This window comes from Pleurodeles waltl, chromosome 7, assembly GCF_031143425.1.
Source record: "Pleurodeles waltl isolate 20211129_DDA chromosome 7, aPleWal1.hap1.20221129, whole genome shotgun sequence".
Classification (NCBI taxonomy): domain Eukaryota; kingdom Metazoa; phylum Chordata; class Amphibia; order Caudata; family Salamandridae; genus Pleurodeles; species Pleurodeles waltl.
The window spans coordinates 995,776,779-995,794,662 of NC_090446.1; positions in this window are offsets into that span (position 1 = coordinate 995,776,779).

Below are 17,884 nucleotides of genomic sequence, written 5' to 3' on the forward strand. Positions count from 1 at the left end.
CGCGTACAGGGAACATGATCTTTAAAGTATTTATCCCACTGGAAACCTTGCATCAGCCCATCCATTTGAATACAATTGGCCAATGGTTGTATGGCCAGGGCAATGAGTATGGGTAGCAGGGGGCTGTTCTAGCTCATACCTCTCTTGATGCGAAAAGGTTTAGAAAAGATGCTGTTTGTACCGACACAAGCCCCGAGTTTAGAATTCAAGGCTTTGTCGAGTACCAGGAAATAAGGGCCAACATTAATTTTGTAAAGGACCAGATAAAGGAAACCCCAGTTAAGGGAATCATTTGCCTCTTCGAAGGCTGTTAATATCTGAGAGCTGGATCAGGAGAATTCATGAACCCTGGCCAAAGCCAGCCGTATTTGTCACTGGGAATATCTTGTGCCTTTACCCAGCATCAAGCTGTTTTGATCTGGGTGGCTCAGGAAAGCAATGGCCCTGACAATTCTATTCACTAAACATTTTGAAAACGGCATTGTGTCTGCAGTGATGGGAAGATGAGTTACATAGACGAGCACATGTCCGGTGGCCGGTCTTGCAGCAGCAGGACTCAAATCAATGCTCCTTGTAAATCTTCACTAAGAGTACATTCTTGATTAAACAAGTTTAGAAAGTATGGGGCTAAAGAGAAGTTTTTTAAAATAAAATTCTAGAGGGAACTTATTTCGACCTGGAGTTTTTCCAGATTGCACCCCTTTGAACACACCCAGCATCTCTTCCACTGACAGTGGGGAGCTAAGGGCCTCACGCTTCAAAGGCTACTACAACAGCCTTGGCAGATCGCAGAGCTGAGGAACTGCCTTTTCTCATCCTGTTGGCTGTCGAGCACCACATAGTTGTCTTTAGGCACAGGTATCTGAGATTCTGGTGGATTTGGTGACTCAAGAACCCACTTCATCATACACCAGGGCTACCAAACTAGATGCCTCATTTCATGTTGCCACCCAGTAGAGGTGTTTACTAGCTTTATCACTGGTCTTGTAGCCCTAGCGCATGGTTGCCACCCATGCAGGTCTGGAGACATCTATGATGATTTTTGTAGCCACATTTTAGTGGATTCCAGCTGGCAGGGCACCTGTGGCTTAAATACTTTATGTCCCAGTCCTGGATTGCCATTTTGGGCAAATCCCACATAATACATACTGGCTATCCTGACTATTTAATTTAAGGTAGGAATCCAGTTCCTTATGCAGAAATGACGAGACTTCTCATCAAGGAGCAACAAGCAAAGTTCCACTGGACAGTGGTCTGATCAGCTTCTTGAGAGGGTATGAGACTCCCAACACTGATCAATGGCAGGACAAAAGTAATCTAGACAAGTGAAAGATTGGTGATGAACAGGGTAAGCATGGTCGCCGGTGTTCCAAGCCCCCATGCTTTAGATGGCTCCCAATGAGGAGGCCTTCATAGAGAGGGAAATGCATTTGTGAGTCCCAATATAGTAAAGTAAAGCCCCGGGTTCATGTCTCAGTTCACCAAGGCACTGAATGTGGCCCTATAATTGTCATTCCCTGAGGTTTTCCTACCAGGAGACCAGTGATAATTAAGGGTGGAATATAAACACTAAGGACACTCCAGGGTTAATCCTCTAGTGTATCTGTCACCAGTATTTATAGACCCAACTTTCCAGCCTGTATTTGTGACATCATAAAAGGAAAGGATGTATGAAGAATAGCCATCCCTCAGGAGCCACTAGTGAAAAACACCCACAATCCATGCTGTCCCAGGAACAGTTGGTTCTTAATAGGTGTGGTTCCTGTGGTAGCGGGGTTCTGGGAATAGCGTTTAGTGAAATGCATGACTGCTTTCCTCTTAATCTTTTTGTTCAGACCAACAACATTCCATGGCATGATATAGTAGACGGCTGAGCCCTCAGCCTGTTCTATGCATGTTAATGGTTAGGGCCAAGGAATATTCTGGAACAAATCCCTGCTGGTCATACAAAAATGAAAAACAAACCAGACAATAACCCTCTCCCTCACCATCCTATATGTCTACACCAGAAGCATTTGTCATCTAACACAAACTTCATGCTAAGACATGACTAAACCTAACCCTTCTTGACTGTAAAGGAAGTAAACCCTAAAATCTATTTGTAGTTCTCCATGCCCTATCAAAGGACCAGACCGAATGCCCAGCCAAGTCCTGGGCTAATTGCTCTCAGGGCCACTGCTATGGGTTAAACTGATAACTGTATTTTCTGGTCCCTCCCTTTTAGATCAGCAAAGCAAAGAAAGGAAAAAGAGGGACACACTGATCAAAGGAATTATGTGTTGTATTATTGATGGCTCAGTCTCATTGCAAAAGCTTGCCCAGGCATGGCTGTATTATTTTCTTCACTGGTCAGAATACTCTTCTATGTATGTTGCTGATGCCTCTTGTGCTGATGCTCTTTTTGACCGACTCCTGGTGCAGGGTGACTGCTTCTAGACCAACCTTACCCTCACCATATCGCCCAAGGTTATTCCTCTCCTTTGCCTGTCCTAAGGACTTTCCTGGATGTCAAAAAATAATGTCTTGTTGTGGTGGATCACTCTCATCTTAGTGGGGTACAGCAACATATAGTAAAGTCACATAGCTCTGAGTTTCTGTAAAGTATTTCCTTTGCTGCTTAACCAAACTTTTATAGTCAGAGAAGATCGATACTTCAAGTGAGTTTTATCTGAGGTCTCTTTGCAGGCGAGCAGCTAGGAAGATGCTGTCTCTAGCAATATAATTGAGGAGTCTGGCTTTTGAGGTTTTTGCAGGAGCACCAGGTGGGGTTTTATCCATCTGTTCATGATGTACCCCCCTATCACAATGCAGGACAATTAGGTATTTGTCAGCAATGAGGATATAAGTCAGCCATGAAGAAATTGCCTCATATTCGAGCCTTCAACCCCCCCCCCCTTGTTTTTCCTCACCATTTGCAGATCATGACAACAGAATCGACCCTCTGCATTCTCCACTTTCTCCTCCAGTCACCTTTTCAATACCACAATGTGGCACACTGTTCCCTGAAGGGTATGGATCACATCTCTGCATCAACAGATAGTTTATTTTTCAGTTACCTGATACGCCATGTTTTGAGGTGGAGGAAGCAGGCATCGACCCCACCTCTCCCATTCTACCTTCAAGGAAGGACTTTGTTTTCTTGATGTCTTGGAGAATCACTGCCATGGAGAGGCCAGCAATCCCAGCATTGGTACTGTTGGCTCATAGTTTTTGTGGGCTTAGTGAATTTGTCAATCTTGTCCTACTGCATGAGCATTTGGCTGTTATCATTTGTTCCTTTGCCATCTCCTTACACCAGTTAAGGATTTAGAAAGATTCCAATTACTGTATTCCTCTCCAGCTCACCACAGAATTGTCCAAATCATCAGAGACTAAGAAAACAGTCACCTGGCTACCTGTTCCATGACAGCTAAGAACTAACCAAGCCAAATATGCCCATGTAGAGTCTAAGGTTAACCATGGGACAAGAGGGCAAAAGTGCGTCAATGAAGTTCCCTCAGCAATCACTCCAAACCTAAGAGAAGCCTATCAACCAGACATTTGCAGCTCTCTCCTCCTCCAGCAACACTGTCTGCCATACTCTATGTGGAAGGGTCTCAGCTGGAGAACCGAGTTTGAGGCTGAGTTGGGTGATGGGTATGGCTAGATGGTCAATACAATTCAGAGATTTGGGTGGTTTGCATTTAATGTTTGGTTTTGTTGAGAAGTCATGTTTGAGGGTGTGGGTTCTGAAGTGTGTTGGTTGGGTGACATGATGAAGCACTTGAGGGTGCCTCTTGTAGTTTTCATGCCTACATTTTCTAGGAGGTTGAAATCACTGAGGCTGGTGAAATGGGCATGTCTGATGAATGAGATGGTAAGGAGGTCTGAGAATTCATTTATACGATCCTTGTTTTGTCTTTCAACCATGTCAATTCAGCTTTCAATATAGCGAGAACAACGCTTGAAATAGGCAAATTTTGAATGCAGGACCTGCACTTAGGATTTCCCTATGTTTTCACACAGATAGACTTGGAGTCTCAGAGATACCTTGGTACATACGGGACCAAGGAAGACCACAAGCAAAGATAACATGTTGGATAGTCACTTTGGGCTCCTGAAGTGACCAGACATTAGCCGTGTCGACATTGTAGTATCTGCCATTTGATGACGACAACAAAAACAGTGGAACTGAGGTTCCTTCAGTGTGGTTCATTAGGAAACATACCAACTGCCACTGTATTGGCAAGACAATCTTTAAAGTAAGGAGAAAGATATGTGAGTACCTCAGTAATATGCAGTGTTGTAAAGCATACACAAAAACGGCTGAACAGTATATATCTAGTGGACACATCATTGATTATCTGAAGTGGGTAGAAATAGAACAGTTGGACAACAATATTAAAAACCTCGAAAGAGTACTTGTCGAAAAAACAGCTCTGGATTTACAGGTTAACAACTCACAAGAGGGGTCAGAATGATAACATTCCATGTGATAACATTCAGCACAATCTATAACTAAGGTAACACCATACCCTTAAATGACACTGCCAGGCTGCAATATGGAGATAAACCCACCTTAATGGCATTCCATTTGGTTGAACATCCTCAGTGTGTTAGATAGATCAGTAGCAGAACATGACAACATCTTGAGCCAGACATGGGGATCAAGTGGGTGTAAACATCCACTTGTACGTTCAAAGCAGAGGTAACATTAAGAACTACGAGATGTAGTTGGGGAATACAAACGCACAGTTAGAGACCGACAGGATGGAGATCTGGACACTATTGACTGTTCATATAATTTTTTTTAAAACGCTCTCCACTAAGGCAAAGAAGTCAGGCATCATTTATGGTGATTTTGACATTTTCATTACAGCATATGTCGATATGTATTAGAAGGGACTGTCTTGATATTGGAATCAAGACAAAAATGTAACATTCCAATATAGACTACAGGAGATGCCAGTCATGGTTTCCTGAAAATGAACCTCGCCACATCTATGAGACTATCAGTCTGGGACTAGTCCAATGATTTTGTTAAACTATGTAACAATACATATCAGGAAGCATGGTCTTTAAAGTGTGTATTGTAGTTAGGTTGAAAGCAACACCCCAACAGACTACATTTCCCATCAAGTCTAGAATAAAACACGTGTTACCCCATCTAACCACCCAGTAGCATCAGTGTATTTTTTTACGCTTCCCATAACATGGAAGAGACTTTATACTGAGCCACACACGTCCAACCACTAAGATGCAGGGTTGAGAGGACGCACGTAGGTGAGACGTGAACCCTTGACGAAGTAAGGTGGGGGAGACTTAATTTCAGTGTTTCTTCCACATAGAGGGCATTCATACTACAAACTAAACAATGCAGTTTGTTTATACTAACAAGTACTTTCCTTTGTCAAGTGTGACTACAGGGTCCTCCCACCTCCCTGACCTACTGGCTCTGGGCCTTAAACATATCTAATAAATGTTGGGCCCAGTATTTTGTTTTGTTTTGTCTGCATGTATTATATGCACAAGAGTGTCTCACATGGATTTATGTGTACCAATATTGGTCCCAACTTGACCCAAGGGCAGTGTGTGTTTGCCCTGTATCATAATATTATATAGCAAAGAAACTGCATGAGAACTCACACCACTATCTGAGAGCTGGGAGTGTTCCACAAATGATCACTTTACATGTTGTACTAAGGTATGAATAATAACTGATGTCTTGCTGTCTGTCTTTACAGATACAATGATGAGGGAAGTTCCCTATGTCTGGTCTGTATAGGCATGCATTATGTATCACAGGTGCAAGAAAAATGAATGAGTGGGCCAAACAAATAGTGTTTGTTCGTTAAGATAAAAGTCAATCAGAATCTTAGAATCCTGTCCGGAAGAAAGCCAGACAACCTAAATAGTAAACTTTTATGGGCTGAAACATGTCAACCCTGAGTACATTGTAAACTCTTAAGACGAGGTGTCTTGGGTGAAGACCTGACGGTACTGGTGGATGAGCGTTCTTTTATAAAACCAATTAGATTCCCCCTTTCCCTTATTACTAAGAGGGATTAGAGAGGTACACTCATAAAAGTTCTCTCCCTGTATTCAATTGCTTGACCACAGCAACTAACCATCCCCCAAAGCATGAGCCCAACTTGTTGTGAGAGTCCTGGGACAGTGTTTGGGAAGTGCACAGAGAGTTCCCATTCCTTTTGTGTCAGATGTTAGGGTCACAAGCAGTCACCACATGAAAGAGCAGATGGGGAAATTGTACTCCACTAGACAATCCGTTGATAGGACAGGCCTGGATCCATGTCAAGAGAGCAGGCCCCGCCAACCCCTGGTCTCCATTCCACCCCCTATGGGCAATGCATCCCAAGGGGCAGAACATATTCTGTGCTGCCGCAACAACTAGGGAGCCTCTGCAATCCATGGCCAGTCTGTTGTTCCTATGCAGGTGCCAAAGTCTGCAATCTTGAAATGCATTTCTAAGGTCCAGCTCATTAGAACAGCTTTTCCTGGAGGATGGGGTGCCCCTCATTTTGGCTCTCTCATTGAGGCCATCTCATGCCATTACTCCTGCACAGGGACCACAAAACTAGATACGTCATGCCCTGGCCTACTCTACAACCAAACCATGCAGAAAGAGAAAAGCTGCATGGAAAGCATGAGCAACAAGGGGGAAAAACTGCAGTCAATCCATCTCCTCCTTGATCTTCCACAATAACACCATTATGGGTTATGCAGGCTCTATTGTGGCCCAGCTGGAGAGGCAATATTTGCACCTGCCGGCCACACCCGCTCTGAAACATTTTGAAATCCTAAGCTTTCCAGCACCTCATCCACCCTCATGATAGGGTAAGCATCAGCTGTACCACTTTGTTAGGGCCCCTGTGATCCAATGCAAGTCCTGGTGCTTGTGTTTTGGATCCTAAACCACAAGGTCTGGTCATGGACTCTGGGACACATAAATCTACATAAACGTCATCAACACCTGCCTTGGTGTATTCCTGTACACAGTTTGACATTCTGGAAATGTTGTGTTTGAATGGAAAACTGTTTTAAGAATCTGTGTTGTGGTTGAAGAACCAGGGAAACCATCTGCATAGCTGCCTAACAACTGCTCTTCCCCTCTCCTGTCGGAAAGCTGTAAGATCAGACATCACTTTCCTTTTGTGAGTTGCACATATTCTTTCTAGCTTTTTCTAGTCAGCAGCCACAAGGTTAGATGCCAACTCCACTCTGCAGCGGTATGGCATGTCAGCACACTTGAAGCACTTGGTGGTGTCCCTACTGTGCCCACATGACAACCAGATAATAAGGTGCATGGATTTATTTATAGACATGAATGGTTGATGGCTGTTTTTGAAAAGAGATGTAAAACTCTGTGGTCAATGAAAGAACAGGAATAAAGAGATCTTTAATACATAAGCTTTTACACATAGTCTATTACTGTTTGTGAGTTTGTTGCAATAAGAATTCTGGTCAGAGAAAAGGTGACATATGGACAACATTTCTGTTGTACAGTATATCAAATTGTTAGAGTTAACTAGGTTCCAAACATTAGCAGGACTGTCTAAGGATCGTTGTCTTTGCCTCCTAGACACTGGTTCAAAAATAATATTGTAAAGGTGATTGAATATAATAGAAGAATGGAAATGTGCTATCCTTAACCCTTAAGTGATTTGATGTTGAATTAAAATATTTTTATTTTAGTTTTCAGTGTTGTAAGATTCAATAAAATTGTTCTTCCTCTCTCCTTACTGTAGCATCTTCTCCAGCCTAGGAGCATGCAGATGAATTACCCCACACGGGAACCAAGTTCAAACATTACTTTTTCCCTCATCATACACTAAAACACTGTGCATTACATCATACTCTCCGTTAGCCACATCTTAGCACCTCCCCTTACATTATGTACTTTCTGTTCAAAGTCCGCCCAGAAGCATGAGGATTCTAGTGAGCAAAAAAAAAGATGCTACATATCTCCCTTTGTTATATAAAAAGGTGACAGACATCACCAAAATCACATTTCTTCGATTAGTCAGTGAGGACATCTCACTTGTCTGCCGGCTGGATGATCTGAGATGACAGGTTCACTCTAATCAGGCAAAAGTTCCATATGCTCTTTACCCGGAATGACTGGCTTGGTAGCTACCCATAGTTTCAGATTTCAACAAGTGTTGTGGTAGGTGTTTGAAATGTGATGTGTCCTGAGTGAGGGATTACCCCGGGCAGTGTTCTGTCACCATATGTCCTTTGCACGCCAAAACCTGTAAAGGATCAGAAGCAAAAGGAGTGTACATTTTTCGTCTGCGTTCTGCTTAACCAATACCCAGTATCCTTTGTCAAACAATCCTGGGCATGGTGATGCTGATCTGTGAATTTCTTCATTTTTCTTTTCCAAGCTTTGTCAGTGTCTCAAATCTGTCAGTATTCACTGGTCGATCTGGGGTCCATTGAGGTAGTTTTTTTCTAATGGCTCTCCCAAATAGCAAAGTGGCTTGACTCTCACCAATTGTGGAGTGAGGAGTTGATTGATAGGCCCAGAAGGCCTGACATGGCTTGATTTGAGTTGATTCCCTCCATGGACGCTCGTTGAATGACCCTCTTGAAGGTACCCATGAGTTGTTTAGCTACACTATTGACTTGGGGCCAAAGTTGTGTACTCTTTTGGTGTTTGACGTTGAGTCAGATGGGAAATTCTTTGAACTCTTTGCTGTTAAAGGGCGGGCCATTATCAGTTTTGAGGATTTCTGGGATGCCCCATGTTGCAAAGATGTCATCAAGCCATTCTATGACTTTATCATGGGTTGTCGAAGATAGGTCTTCTACCAAAGGAAAATATGGATATTAGTCAATGACTACCATGAGATGATATCCATTTTCTAAAGGCCTAAAAAAGTCAACTGCAGCTCTTTCCCAGGCATGGGCAGGAAGATCAAACATTGTCACTCGATGTTGCATCACTTAGGAAGACAAACAATTGCGAATGTGGCATGCCTTCAGCTTTTTTCTTGACTTCCTCATCTAGCCGAGAGAACCACACTCAATCTTTTAATGCTCTTTTGTTTTGGTAGCTGAATAAACCACAATATCCTTAATGGGCCAGCTCGATTACCCGCTGTCTGAGGCTTCCAGGTATGACAATTCTCGAGCCTCGTAGTAACATGCCTTCTTGGGTGACTGCCAGTGGCAGCCGGTAAATACAAATGAGAGGGAAGAGGGACTGAGGAGGCACACACACAAGCACACTCACTTACACTCATGCATTCACATGCAGACACGCGCGCACATACTCATTCACAACATTCACTCACAAAAACACATACATTCATAAATACATGCATGCACCAAACACTCAATAAAGAAAAACAACACTTACCTGCTGCAACTCTCATGAAGAGAAGACTCTGTGGTGCTAGAAGGGTTGGGACAGCTGCCTCCCCAATGAGGGAAGGCAGCAGTCCCCACCTCATCACAGAGGGATAAGTTCAGAGAGACTGCTGACCCCGCCCACTCTGTGACAAGGTGTCAGTGATAGACACTCGGTCCTGGCCACTTCGGAGTTTAAACCTGAAACGTCAAAGTACAAGGCTATCACTGATGCTGTCCCTCGTCACGAGGGGGAGGGCCTCGATGACCTTTGCTGAGCTGAGCAGGTCACTCCCACATGAGCTGTGACCTCCATAGCCCAGCAAAGTTCAGCTCAGGCAGCCAGGAGCCTGCACATTTAGCATATGTCTTGCTTCTGGCTGCCTGACCTGAAAATAAAGAGTGTCTGTCAGGCTGACCTTGGCTCAGCCTGACAGACACTCTTTATGTCCAAAAGGTGCGGGGGCATGGCCCCGCTACACTTAAGGACAAGTCACTGCTGGTGACTGCTAACTCATCCTGTACATTTTTTAATTTTTGGAATTCACCATCATTAGCACTTGTGAAAAGTAATCTGCTGGGTTTTGATCCTTCCCCGGTTTGTGCACAATCGCATGTCATATTCTTATAGGCCTAACCCCCACCTCTCGATACGAAGGTGCATCTTAGCCTTCAGTTTTCCTGTGCGGAACACCTGGCGATCCGTGATGATGGTGAATCATTTTCTGTAGAGGAATACATGAAAATGTTTGCAGGCCCACACCACAGCCAGACATTCTTTCTCCAGCTCAGAGTAAGCATGTTCTATATCAGACAGGCTACGACTTGCATAGTCTACTATGGCCCTTATTATGATAATGGCGGTAAATGCCGCCTACTACTGCGGCGACGGCCGCCAAAAGACCGTCACCACAGCTAGCATCCGTCCTCCATAAGATGACCACAGCTGGATTTCCACCACAACAAGGGCAGAAATCCGGCTGTGGCCATGCTGGCGGACAGTGTTAAATTGGCGCTGCTACCACCAGCAGCGCCATGCCAGTAGACCGAAGCCAGCCATATTATGTCAAATAATACGGCCTGGCGGTGTTCTGCTGGTGGGCGCTGCTGGCAGTAGCAGCGCCCCGTCCCCTCCCCTTCCGGAAGACCCCCTAGATGCAGGTAAGCAATAACTAGCCATGCCTAAAAAGGATCGCAGCATGGTGACATCTTGAGGGGGGAGGCAAGAGGGTGATAGTGCTTGCAACATCTCCGGATCTGGAGTCATTCCCCCATCAGAGAATATGGGCCCAGAAAATGTGAGTTTGGTTTTGTGAGACACACACTTTGCGGCATTCAGAGTGAGACCTGAATCAGTGAGTACCTGGCACACTTGGGTAAGGGCTTTGCCATTCTCCCAAAAACCAGTATGTTATTAGTGTAATTGAATTATTATTGAATTATTCAGGTCAAGACGGGACAACACCTTGGCTCTGTTCAATTGCATGATCATGTCTGTTAAGTGTGAATGGGGATGTCTTTCCCTTTCAACGGTTTTGTTTACCTAGGGCGTGTGAATTCAAATGTGTCCTTTTTTGGTACTGCTACTATGGGTGAAACCCATGGTGTGGGGCCTGTGGAGCATTCTGTGATGTCATGTTTTAAGAGGGTTTCCAACTCTTTCCCTACAGCTTCTTGTAGATGAAAAGGAGCCCTGCGGTGTCATTGAGCAACAGGGCAAACATCTTCATTGATATGAAACTGTACTTTCATTTACCTGAGATTTCACAAGCCATGGAAATATGGTGGGAACTGGCCTGTAATCTCTGCCTGAAGGCAAAGGTTGTAGTTGAGGGATATCAGTCCCAAGACAGCTGCAGTGGCAAAACTCAGTAAACAGGGACTCAACAAAGTCCCCTATAGAACATGCATAGTGGCTCACACTAATGTCTTTTTGTGTCGCATTATCACTAAGAATGACCCTTGGCTTTGCAATGGCTCAGAAGCAGCCCAAGGATACACCTTCATGCCTGTTGAAGTGAGGCGAGGCACAGGGGATAGGCTGTTTTCTACTGGCATGATGTTAATACATGCACCACTGTCTATGATAAAGTTTATTGAATGAGCATTCACTTTCAACTTGATTTTGGGACAATGTTCAAATGATGTGTGTCGCTCTGTTTGGTGAACTTTCTTTGAATTATGATCTTCCTTACATGTAGCCAACCTCACATGTGCATACCGTCATTTGGTGGATATCATCAGTGCACATTCCAATTCTTCGCTGAAGAACCTTTGTACAAGGAGCTCAATGACAATTTATTTTGCCTGGTTTCTACTTGTCTTAGCTGATGTTGATTTTCGGTTTTAGGGGCATGGCGCAAATGCTTCTGGAACATTCTTGTGGCCATTTTCTCTTGCTGTTGTGATGCACTTGAGTTTTCATAACCTCAGCACACAGTTATGAAATGGGTCTCTTTCCCACAACATATGAAAACGTGCCCTACAGCTGAACAATTGCCTTTGTGGGGAAACAGAAATCCACATCAGAAGAATAGTTTTGTTTTCTATGACAACGTCAACTTATGTGTGTCTTGTTTATTCTTGTGCTTGCTTTTCACGGTCAGTGCTGATTCAAGGTGTTCCGTTCCTGCTTCCATATCAGAAGCTTGTTGATCTGCTTGTTCTTCTGCTGTCGCAGCCATCGGCATTTTCTCTAGGCTGTGTGTGTTTCTTAGCATGCACCTTCCAAACAAATCTGAAAGGCAGCCTCCAATGATTCTTAGGCACATGGCATCATCATCAGTGAGGTGGCAGAACTCGCAATATTTAATGAGTACATCAAGTCTCAGTAAACTCATCCATTGTTTCACCAACCTGTTGTAGCACTTGGTTGAAGATATACTTTTCATAGTCAACATTTGGCATTGGATTGAATTGGCCTCTAATGCTTCTTTTACCTTTTGGTACGATTCTGCATCAGTCTGTGAGATTTTCCTTAGCACTTCTTTCACTCCATCTAACGCAAGGTTTTTTACATATTTGATGATCTGCTTGTCATCTTCTTCCTCTACTATATCTATGAAGTAATTGAATGCTTTGATCCATGCAGCCCTCCTGGCCACAATGTTTTTCTTCATAGAAGTGTTAAAAGGTGGGAATGGCTGCAAGCACCCGGTTGCATTGTATTTCATGCTCCCTTCTGCTGTCACTGACAGCAAATGCTGTTTGGACAGCTTTCGCCGCACAGGGTGGCACCAACAACTTCTGCAAGCACAGGTCGTGGATGAAGTATGAGCCGCCAAATTCTTCAATCGACCTTGATGATGAGTATATTTTCTGTTTTTCATACCTTGCTGACATGATTGTTATCTCTTGCTATGCCTGAAAAATCTTTTTCTATTTGATGCACTGTTTCTAATGGAAACATGGTTGACAGAAGGTTCTGTGCCAGATGTTCTAGCGGCGCTTCCAGAGTACTATTATATCCTCTCTTATAACACACACCAGGGGAAGAAAGGTGGAGGGGTGGCCACTATAATAAAAAAACACTGGGTTTTTACTAAACTTGCCTTCCTACCAACCTCAATAGCTGAAAATATAGTAATAAAACTGGATTCACTTTATTCCAGCTTAACATGTATACTGATCTAGAGGCCCACGGGGCTTAATTCCCATTTTTCTTCATCTTTAGTGAATTCTTTATCCGCCTTAGTGGTAGACTACGCGAATGCTCTGCTCTTGGGCGACTTCAACATATGGATTGAGGAAGGAAGGCTGGTTATGCCTCTTCTGACCTTGCTGACGCCCTTAAAGGCTTGAACTTTGTCCAACACATAGCCATGCCCACACATATTAAAGGTTACATTCTTGATCATGTTTGGTCGCTAAATTTAACTACAGCAAATCAAAGGGTCCTTCCATTCAGCTGGCCAGACCATCATTTAATTGAGTTTGTAATATACAATATTACACTGAAGAAACTCCCTTGACCCATTATCGAAACTGGAAAAGCATTGATTTTGAGAATTTTTATGAATCACTGGTGCTATCTATCAAGGAGACTGTAAGTGAGTCAGTGGAGATCTTAACCGACTGGCGCAGAGAAGCCAGCAATTTATTTGCCCCTCGACGTAAAACTAAACCACTAAGGTGCAATGAAGCATCCAAATGGTTTACAGAGGATTTAAGGAAAGCTAAGCTTGAGTTGCATCAAGTGGAAAGGAAATGGCGTAGGGCGTATCTACCAGATGGGAAAGAAAGCTTTACCTTATGACTAAAAGCATACAAGAAAGCAATCTAGACAGTTAAATCTAATTATTTTAGCAACAAAATCTTAAATTCAGAAAATAAGTCTAAAGAGATATTTGATATAGTTTCTGAGCTTGCAAACCCAGACCATGTCAATCCACCGGTGGTTTCCATTAAGAAACTGTGAAATGACCTGAATCTGTTCTTTGTTGACAAAATACAAACAATTAATGACAGTATTCCAAAAAGCACCTTAACGTGTGCCCTCTCTGCAGCCAGGTTACTTGAAGCTCACGTTGCTCAGTCTTAATGCTCCTTCCTAGAGGATTCCGCATTTCCAGATCCTCTTCAGGCAGGCTTTCGGCCTGCCCACTCAATCAAGACATTGTATATTATCTGCAGTCAATGATTTCAGGGAAGGTACAGACAAAGGCATTCCCCAGATACTAGTATTATTAGATCTATTGGTGGCCTTTGACACAGTAGATCATGGTATTCTTCTTGAGTGTGTCAGAGTCGCAGGTCTGCAATGTCCGGCATTTAACTGGATGAGATCCTTCCTCACTGATCAGTCTCAATCAGTTAGCCTCACCCCTTTCTGCTCTTCCAAGAGTAGGCTAAATTGTGGTGTGCAGCAGGGCTCTTCATTATCCCCTCACTTATTCAATATTTATATTTGGCCTTTGATCCACACCCTACAGAGGCAAGGTGTAAAAATGTACTACTACGCCAATGTACGCCAATGGTATGCAATTGATTTTTAGCATCAAGGGTACCTTGAATTCTAGGAATTCTTCCATATGACCTTGTTTTACATCCATAATTGGATGAAATTCTATCAGTTGAAGCCTAACTCGGATAAAATTGAGATTGTGCCATTTGACAATAAACTGCAGTGGTGGATGCCCTATTTTTGGCCAGAAGAAATGGTCTCTACCCCGGTGCCCAAAAATTTGGTCAAAAGCCTTGGGATACTGGTGGATGAGGATCTATCCATGATGCCCCAGATCGGTGCCGTCACTTCGACCTACTTCTTTCAGCTTTGAAAAATAAAGAAAGTCCAGAAATATTTTACAAATGATACTATTATTAAGATTATCATTGCATTCGTCAAGACCCAGGTTAACTATGCTAATTCCCTCTACCTGGGACTCCCACAGAAGCTAACTCAATGGTTGCAATTGGTTCCAAATCTGGTGGCCGGCCTGGTGTGGTGCCAGCTAAGATCCTGTCACATCACTCCTCTTTTGGAAAAACTTCACTGGTTCCAAATAGTTTAGAGAGCCATTTTCACAACTGGATGCCTAAGCTTTAAAGCTCCTTATAGGAAGAGTCCCACATTTGTTTCAGCTAAAACCAGGAAATATTTGCCTAAGTGTAACCTTAGATCATCCCACCAAAGCCTCCTTGAGGTTCTAAAATGTATTGGACTAAGACTTGATGGTTCCAGATTTGCAGTGATGGCACCAAAGTTATGGAACTCTCTTCCCTTGGAGATCAGGAAATCCACCATTTATATGAAATTTAGGTGTCTGCTGAAAACCTGGCTCTTTAGACAGGTCTATAGCTAAGTCAAAGCAGTCTGCATCACTGTTCTAGTACCATGAAACTCTTCAGGGTGTACATGTGCTTAAAAAATCCGTTATAACATAAAATAACATGCACGGCTCAGCATGTCTGTCGACCACCTCCTTAGCAGTTTTGGCTGGGGTATTGAATGTGCTCCTTTGCAGGGCCTTCAATCTCTTCAGTGGCTGTGTACGGGCTGGAGCAGGGCCTTGACTTCACATATGAGAGTCGCAGGCCACTCTATATCGATTCTGGACACAAGTGTCACGCCTGTGCAGTTTGCCATATCGTTGCAAATGCTCAGGGAGAGTCTTGTCTTCTTGGCCACATATCCTCTATTGGCGCCAGTTGTAGTGTCTTCCCCAGGCCTGAAGCATGCAAATGAATTACACCACACAGGAGCTGCAATCACACATTACGTTATTCCTCAGCACACACTAACACACTGTACATTACATCATGCTTTCTATTAGCCACACTGTAACACCTCCCCATACATTACGCACTTTCTGTTCAGAGTCTGCCCAGAACCACAGGACTCTTGTGCACATAACATCAAGATGCTACACTTGCCACTTGCGACTCAGGGTCAGAGATTTCTTAGTTGGAGGACGCATCCAGGGGGAAAGGTAACAGATTTTCTTGCAATATTGATGAGAAAGGAGAGACTATACGTTTCATTTGTTTCAATTATTGTTGTTTTTTTTCTAATTGATAGGGTCCATTGATTCTTACCAGATCCTCTCAAGACACAGAATTTCCTGTTTCTCCAGCCTGAGATCATGGGAAGGCAAGATTAATATGTCTTGGTGTGATCAACATTAGCAGTGACATTGGAGAAGGAAAGAGTCTTTGATGTCTCAGTACTGCAAAGGAAAAGACATCAGTAAAGGAAAAAGTCAGAGGTGGTCATTATAACAATGGCAGTAAAAGCCGCCTACCACCGTAGTAACGGCCGCCAACATACAGTCACCACGGCTACCGTCCGACTGCCATATTATGATCACTGCCGGACTTCCGCCACAAGAAGGGCAAGAAGGGCAGAAATCCGGCAGTGATCATACTGGCAGATGGTGGTAAGCTGGCGCTGCTACCACCAGCACCACCACCCCAGTAGAACGCTGCCAGCAATATATTGACCTGTGATACGGCCTAGTGGTGTTCTGCTGGCGGGCGCTGCTGGCGGTAGCAGCGCCCTTTCCCATTCCCTGCCGGAAGACCTCCTCGACAAAGGTAAGTCGGGCTGCCGACAGGGGAGAGGGGCGAGGGGTGTTGTGTGTGTGTGTCTGGTTGTGTGCATTAATGTGTGAGTGTGTGTGTGAATACGTCTGTGTGTATTGTGTTGTTTGCGTGGTTGTATGCGAGTGAGTGAATGCGTGTAAGAATGGTGAAGTGAGTACGTGTCTGCATGTCAGTGTGATTGTAAGAATGTGTGCCAGCATGTGCCAGTATGCGTGTATGAATGCGTATATGCCAGTGTGAGTGATTGGGTGTATGTGTTGTGCATGTCTGCGGGTGTGTGCGTGTATGGGGGGTGGGGTAGTGTGAGGATCGGAGGGGGTGGGGTGGAGTATGGATGGAGGGAGTGTGGGGGGGTGTCTGGTGAGTGTTGGGGGTGTGGGTGAGCCGCCTACCGGTGACAGTGAAGGAATTCCCTGTCACCGGTAGGGCCTACCGCCATGGTTTTCGTGGCGTTAACGCCACAAAAACCATGGTGGTAGGCAGGCTCATAATGCCGCTGGTGGTACTAAGCCGGCCTCCGGGCTGGAGATTGACATCTCTGGACCGGCGGCTGAAAGCGCCATGGCAGTATGAGTGGAGAAGTGGCAGGTTGGCTGAAGCCAACCTGCCATTCTCATAATGTGATGGTATGTACCGCCATATTTACACTCACCGCCGGGTTCATAATGACCCCTAGAATGTCTGAATAGACAGATTTGAAGCAACGCTAAAGTATGGTCACATCATTCACAGCCAAGAAAGGGATGTTGCTGGAGATGGTAGTAATGAGCAGTACTGAGCTCTTTGCCATGCTTTGAATGGAGGAATGAGGGAGTCTTGTTTTGAGGAAGGATAGGTTGGCATAGCAGCCCTCTTTAACTGCACAGACCCAGGGATACATTTTCACGGGGAATATTTATTTTCAAACACATTACAGTAAATGTGTTCTCATTCAGTTTTGTATTCTCCATATCATGGACATTGCATAGTGTGGGTATATAACTAATAAAAAGCCAGCTATAGCGACTCTGTAATAACGATTGATAAATGATTTTGTTGAATGCTAGAAACGCTGGTACCCTCTTACCAATGATGAATGGAATTTTGCAAAGGGAAGGATGCGCAGATTCATTGTTTATCTTATGAAGTTTTGTGCTAATTGGTCGTGTGGGGATGCCATGACATGGAAGCATGTAGGTTCTAAGGGAAGTCCAAAATGTGGGGTTACCATCAAAATTCCACCCAGAAATGTTTGCTCAATTTTAAAGTGAAAACCATTTGCACCGAACTTGAAACAGAAATTAGTACTTGGTCCACTTTCAGTGTTTTGGTGGTTTACAATTGATTTAAATCTGCCCAGCATTTTTTCGAAGAATATCAATTTTTAACATAGTAATTGCAGTTATGTTTTTTAACCGGTTCATGAACTAAACCTTAATCTGAGGAACAAACTAATTGGTTTAGACATTTTTGTTCTGTCATACAATTTGTACACTGACTTCCTCCGTTCACA